General features: G+C 36.5%; 1 long non-coding RNA gene across 1 annotated transcript; it reads right to left on the bottom strand.

Moving 5' to 3' along the window:
• Positions 1-5,324: 5,324 nt before the first annotated feature.
• Positions 5,325-7,225, bottom strand: LOC103675329. The gene is made up of 3 exons (XR_571811.2): positions 7,049-7,225; positions 6,033-6,073; positions 5,325-5,520 (listed from the first exon to the last, which is right to left on the bottom strand). It is a non-coding gene; the product is annotated as an uncharacterized LOC103675329 (long non-coding RNA).
• Between the last annotated feature and the right edge of the window lie 11 nt (positions 7,226-7,236).

Below are 7,236 nucleotides of genomic sequence, written 5' to 3'. Positions count from 1 at the left end.
TAACTTTGTTCATCACCGTTCTTTAAAACGTGAACATGGCACCTGCTATAAGCCAGGAACTCTTAATCTTTTCTGCCATCTATTGGAGGAGATGGGCATACAAAAACAATGAAAGTCAGTTTGTTGAGTGTTTACTGTGTGGTAGGCATTGGCAAATTTTTTGTATGTATCTTTGGTATTATTTACAGATAATCCTACATAGTAGACGGTATCCCCAATGTACAGATCGAATCACTCAGAAAGTTGCAGAGTAAGAATGCAGACCTGGCTTTGCTTCATTTTATTCTGTACTATTTTTGCAGTTAAAATGAATACCTTAAGTAGGTGCATCAAACTACCTGGAAGTGGGTTAAGGAAGACTTCATAGAGGTGGCGGTATATGGGTCTTGGAGGATTAACTAGGAGTGGAGTCCACACTGGTGGGAAGGGTATCTATGGAGAATGGACAGCAAACACAAAGGCTTGAAAACATGTGCTTTCAAATTTTTTTATATGGTTAAAACCCAACGACTTTGAAAAGAAGAGTCTTCTTGGTCATGCTTAGAAGTTTGTATTATACTGGTGAGCATGGGAGCCACCAGAAATTTTAAATCCTATCTGCATCTATTTTCTTAAGTGAATAGAAGTTTGTAAGAGATTGTCAAATGTTACTATAGAGAGGTCCAGTGAGGAAAAACTGGTAGGTGGCCACTGGATTTGAGAGGTGAAAACACATTGTGATAGCTGACCTTCTGAATACAAATGAACACTGTCATGGAAGAAATGCTGGGGTCTGAATCCAAAAACGTAGGCAAAATTTTCTGTTGTGTCTTCTTTTGGGGGGGATCATAACTTTTATTGAATGCTTGAAAGTATATGACAGAAGAAAGGTGACAAACCTACCAGTGTATCAAGAGGATTCGTATCAAGGAAAAGGGACAAGGACAGGTCCTTGAGGAGCAAACACTGAGACTCTTATGAAGTAGGAGGGTGAGAAAGAAGCACTATTGAGGAAAAAAAAACCAATAATGGTAAAAAAATTTAAAGAATGGACAGTAAACAAAGTCAAGAAAATATGGAACGATATAGAAATACCCCTAACAATTGACTGAAGAACAGATGAGTATGGGTGTTAACACCAAGTTGCAATGGGTTGTGTGGGTGAGAGGTGACAAAATTTTAAGAGCTACTCTATGAAATTTAACTGGAGATTTAATTGTACCTACAATGAGACAAAAAGGAGATGTTAACATGTATGTTAAAAGGAGTTCACTGGAGAGACCTGTTGAAGATGAATGATAGCAGAGGGACAATACTTCCTCTGAGATGATCACAGGTACTTAAATTGGAACTGAAAATCCAATTCCTAGTTTTCGAGGTAGGAGGTTGGATATTGGGTAGTGATTTAGATGTGTGGCCCCCAAATTTCACTGCATTACAATCAGTCAACATTAAGAATAGATTATCTCTGGAGGGTTTCATTTAGTAGATTCTCGTTCAAATCCCTCTGCCATTTAGAAAGTTCCATAGTTACAAATGAAAATGTCAATATCTGAATTTAAACCTCACAGTTGATTTTAATGAACAGCTAGATCTGATAACTGATCTAGAAAGCAACACTGAATTGTAGCCCCAAAAGATGGAAAAGTAATAGTCAATACATATCACTGGGAACTAGAACTAGTAAGTAATCTACACTGGGAAGTGTAGCAAGGAAAACCAAAGGAAGCCTCATGTAAGATGGAATATTGGTTTTTGAAGTAACAGTTGAAGTTTGTGAGAACAAATAGAAGCATTTATTTCCTCCAAAACCTGCAAATTTCATTGCTTATACCCTCTACAGTGTTCTGGTTTTAACATAACTTGCTTACTTAAAACTTAGTTTTAACTTTATTGTTGTGGAAAATACTACAAAGTAATCTGTTATTTAGCTAAAACTAAAATAAGCTTTAGAAAAAAAAAGACCTACTTATAAGAAAAATTCAAAGATTTTCAAGTAACAACTAACTTAAAATAGACAATTCTAGTTTTGTTTTCCCAGCAGACTTTCTTTACAACCTATTTAGCAACTATTACATGCTACAAGAGGTTTATAGGAAATACTCAGAAAAATACATGGCATCTAATCATGCCAGCAAGTGGAAAGTTTTAGCAGACTAAAGAGGAGGTAATCTGGAGGCAGAAATGGAAAGTCAGGCTATGGTCAAAAAGGGCCTGAACTTCTGTATAAGTAGGGTTTTCTTCTAATCCTATATGCAGTCACTTTGCTGTGCAGGTGGGAAAGAGCAAGTTAAACAAGAGCAAAAAAGCACCTGCAGGGTCAAAGTTTGGAGGTGTGCATCAAAGGGAGAGCAAGAATGCCTGGGAAGCAAGAGAGTATTTAGGCAGAAGGAAGTTGGTTACCAAAACACATTTAATTGAATTCTTGGCCTGGGGTTGGTCCTGCTCCCTCCTCTGGAATTAAATGCAAAAAGCTGATTTATGGGGGATTAGGCAGACCCCTCTTTGGAAAAACTGAGAGGTGGAACCATTGTTTCCTACTTACAAAGAGCTCCATTTCTCTGGAATGCCGAGATGCCCACTTCAGTGTGTTCTGGAATGCTTCATTTGAGACATTTCCTTCAATCAGTCCCTCACTTACCTTGAAATCCTGTGCATTCTGGGTTTTTACATCTTGACTCCTGAGTGTTACCAATGACTCCTTGCCAAAACCAGCATTTTTCCTAGCTTCTTAGTCTTTCCTGGCCCATGTACTTCTTAAAACTACTTTCTTTTGCTTTATATAACAATACGTTTTCCTGTGCTTCTGTATTTTTACTTAGAATTTTTGTGAAACTTAAAGAATCAAGTAATATAGAGAATAAAGTCTCTTTCACATCTTTCTTGTTCTATAAAGTATGAATTAATCTTCTATAGATTCTTTGAAAAAATTTTTACAAAGAAATTTTAAAATACTAAATGAGATGCATACATACTTTTTTCATTTACTCTTTTTCCATGTTAATGATGTAGATCTCATTTCTACAACTGCGTAGTATTTCATAGGAATGTAGCATAATTTAGCCATTCTTTCACTGATGGATATTCAAGTATCTAATTATTTAGAACTATTTACAACTACATGTTGTAATGACTATCCTACGAAAAGAATGTTATTTTGAAGAGTTTACAACTGGATAGTTCCTGACTCAAGGGTAATGTACCAATTTGTTCTCTCACCAGCAGGGGCTTCAGAACTCTTCCAATACTCATTATCCATCTTTTAGTTTTTATCATAGTGATGTGCAAAGAGCATTCTTTCTCAATGAGTTTAAGAAAATTTTGTTAGGGGCGCCTGGGTGGCTCAGTCGTTAAGCGTCTGCCTTTGGCTCAGGGCGTGATCCTGGTGTTCTGAGATCAAGCCCCACATCAGGCTCCTCCGCTGGAAGCCTGCTTCTTCCTCTCCCACTCCCTTTGCTTTTGTTCCCTCTCTCGCTGGCTGTCTCTATCTCTGTCAAATAAATAAAATCTTTAAAAAAAATTTTTGTTATTTTGCACTTTTTTTTCCAAATTGAAGTATAGTTGACATATGACATTCATTAGTTTCAGGTGTACTTGCTTTTGCTATTTTTAATCATGCTTTTTGCTCATTAGTTTTTCTGGAGTTACTCTTTTTCAGACTTGATAATAAGCATTGTCTATCTCTGGTCTCAAACTTCATGGTAATGTATCCTGTAGTCTTTTAAATGTTTATGGTTTTTTTCCTCTGTGATCTTTGGGGTTTGTATAGCTTAGGAAGGCTTTCCTAAGATATATAAAAAAAAATTCTGTATTTTCTTCTAGCACTTTGTTAGTATCTTTCTGAAATTTTTGCATATGAATATGAAGAGCTTACATTTGTTTGAAATGCCACCTCTATAATAAATGTATACATGGGGTTATTTCTGAATTTTAGTTTGTTCCACTATTTGTCCAGTCCTATTCCAGTACCTCCATGTTATAAACACCCTAGCTTTGTAGTTCTGATGGGTATTTGTGTGAGTTCTCATTCTACTTTTTTAAAAAACATTTTGGTTAATCTTGCATCTACATTCTTCCAGATAAAAAATCATCTTGTTGATTCCCACTAAAAACTGTTAGAATTTTTACGTGAAATGCAACAAATTTGTAATCAGAGGAGAATCTTATGTTTACAACACTGAGCTTACTCATCTAGTGACACAGCATATCTTTCCATTCTATCTTCTGTAACATCCATAAATAAAGTTTTATGGTTTTTTAATGTAGGTTTTGCTTATTTCTTGATAGATTTCTAGAATGTTTCACCATTGTTGCTGCTAATGTGAATTCTTTACATTTAAAAGTTGATTATATCTAGTTTATAAAAAATCTTCTGTATGTTGCTTAGAGCTTACCATCTTCCTGACAATGTTGTCTTATAGACTTTCTTCCTTTCCAATTTCAACCTTATTTATCTTGCTTATTACTATTATACCGGATCCAAAATTCTCAGAACAATGCTGAATTGTATGAATGACAGGAGATATACACCTGGATCATGACATTAAGTGTGCTGTTTATTTCTGGTTAATACCCTTCATCCAGTTAAGCAAGTTCCCCTTTGTTACTTGCTTAATATAAATTGTATTTTTTAAAAATTTAGTAATAGATGCTACTTTTCAAGTGCTTTTTCAGTATCAATTAAGGTCATATAGTTTTTTCCTTTATCTACCAATGTAGAAAATTTTCCTTACTTGTCTAACATTGACTATCCTTGTACTGGTAGGATTAACCCAACTTGGTTATGACATTATTTCCTAAATGCACTGTTGCCTTCATAGTTTCCTTAGGTTTTTTGCATGAGTATTCTTAAGTGAGACTGAGCTATGTTTTATTTTACTTAGATTCTGCTATGGTTATGCTCCTTTCATAGTTGGGACATACTCCATTCTTCTCTATGCTTTGTTCCTGGTGACTTTTGTCAGGAATATATAGGGCATTCTTTCATGATTATCAGTTTATTAAGGTTTTCTAACTCTTGAGCCAATTTTTTGAAATCTGTATTTTCCTAGAAAATTGTCCAAGTCAATTTTCAAGATTATTAGGATAAGGCTATTCTAGATTCACTTCTAATTTTGGAAGTTCCTCCTATCTGTAATATGTTCTCTTTGTTTCCAAATATTATATTCTTTCCTTTCTTCCTTTACATTTGCTAAGTGTCTATTTATTGTTCTTTTCAAACAGAAGCTATTATCAATTTTATTTCCTATTTCATTAATATCTGTTTTTATTTTTAATTCCTTTAAGTTTTATTTTAGGAGATTTTATTTTTTCTGCTTCTCTGCTATTTCGGTTTTCTTTTCTGATCCTTCCTGCCATTTGTGCATCCTTTAAGGTGTGCTGACACTCAGTGAATTTATCCATACAACATAGCTACAAATGAAGCCTTTACCATTATTATGTAAGTGGCTACAAACTCTGTATTAATTTGGAGTCAGAGTGGGTTCCAATTTCCCACCTCCTACTTATGGGATCTTGGCCAAATGTGAGCAGTTTCTTCATCTGTAAAAACAGAAATAATAATACAGATTAAGTCTGAAACTATTTGCAAATCATTTAGCATAGAAACTGGCTCCTATTAATAACTCAATAGACATCTTGTATGACAAACACCTCAGTTGCCCCATTTCTAAAAATAAGGGGATTGGGATGACTAATCCCAAATTCCCTCCCAACTGTAAAACAGATGATTTTCATTCTATCAGTTCATCCACCAGACAAACAACTGATCATCAAGCCACCTCCTAACCCACACCACAGCTACTAAGCCCTCCCCTTGAACTAAGTATTCCAAATGTCAGGAACACCAAGATGAATAATGATACAGTCCCTACCTTCCAGAAGTTCAGAGCCCTTGGGGAGTCGGGGTGAGGATCAGCTGTTAAATAGGTTATTTTTAATATAATGTGGTAAGTGGTCTGATAGAGGCTGTGGAAATTCAGAGACTTTGAGAAGTATGTCCAGCAAAATCAAAAATCTAGGTTGGACACCTAATTCAGGTACTTAATACTTACTAGCTGAATCTTCAATTAACTTTGGTGCTTTCTGTCTCTATCTGTAAAAAGGAAGAGTAATACTGTTCTAGTAGGTTATATTAAGGATTAAATAACAAAACTAGTATAAAGTACTTAGTACAGTGTCAGACTCCCATGAATTCAGCAAATGGCAATTATTAGAATTACCAATATTACAAGAGGCTATGGAAGTTAAAGAAAGTCAATTTACTGTACTTCAAGAAAGGTAAGATAGGGTCAGGGGAATTTCCCAAACTTGTTTAAGAACAAAACCTGTGGCAAAGAAAGTATGGGGGGAAAAAAAAAAAGAAAAACCAAACCAGGGTGAAAGGGAATTAAGGTGGGTGATATACCCTTGGCGGGCAGAGAATTCTGATTTCTCTATTTTCTGCTGCTAGCAGTAAATTCCGCCCATGTATTTTCATTTTTCTTTTCTAAGCAGTCTCCACACCCAATGTGGGGCTGGAACTCACCACCCTGAGATCAAGAGTCAAATACTCTACCAAATGAGAGAGCCAGGTGTGCCCCTCCCCTATTTACAATAAAGAGTGAATGGAAGAATACACGTTAAGCAATAAGGTTGGAGAAAAAGATTTGGGCCAAACTGCTGAAAGTTAACATTTTACATGTAAAGGAACCTTGGAGTTGGGAGTCAGGAACCCTGAGGCAGTCTTTTGACCTGTGCTTATACTGGCTCCACAACTTACCTGTTCGTCCTTAGCGACTTACTGATACCTTGAATCGCCTCACCTACAAACCAGGGACAACACCTACCTTACAAAATTATTCTGAAAATTAAGTACCAAGCAATTACCCCAAAGCCTGGCACTAATAAGCATTCAATAATGAAATTGGCTGCAGCTGCTCACTTTTCCTCTGGGTCTTTCTCCATACCTATGAAATGCTAGGGTAAGAACATATTCCCTCCAATGTTCCAACAAGCACTGAAAAATAATACTAGGTTTGCCAAGGACGAAGAAAGGCCCCACCCGGCCCGCGCCACACAGGTCACCTACGCAAACTGCAGTTCTGGAACCTCCACCTGCGTCGCTGAGGCATGGAAAGCGCGATGGATGCTAGGCCATTAGAGAGACAGGGCCTAGATACGCTGGACGTAAGACCGTGCCGAATTTTACATACCGGTCCTTACCACCCTCTGATTTCTCTAGAGGCGAAGCCTTGAAAAAGGTGGAGAGGAGGCCGG

The sequence above is a fragment of the Ursus maritimus genome, unplaced genomic scaffold (genome assembly GCF_017311325.1).
Source record: "Ursus maritimus isolate PB19 unplaced genomic scaffold, ASM1731132v1 scaffold_16, whole genome shotgun sequence".
Classification (NCBI taxonomy): Eukaryota; Metazoa; Chordata; class Mammalia; order Carnivora; family Ursidae; genus Ursus; species Ursus maritimus.
Note: the sequence above shows the minus strand (reverse complement) of the source record. Positions and strands in the feature narration are given on the sequence as shown.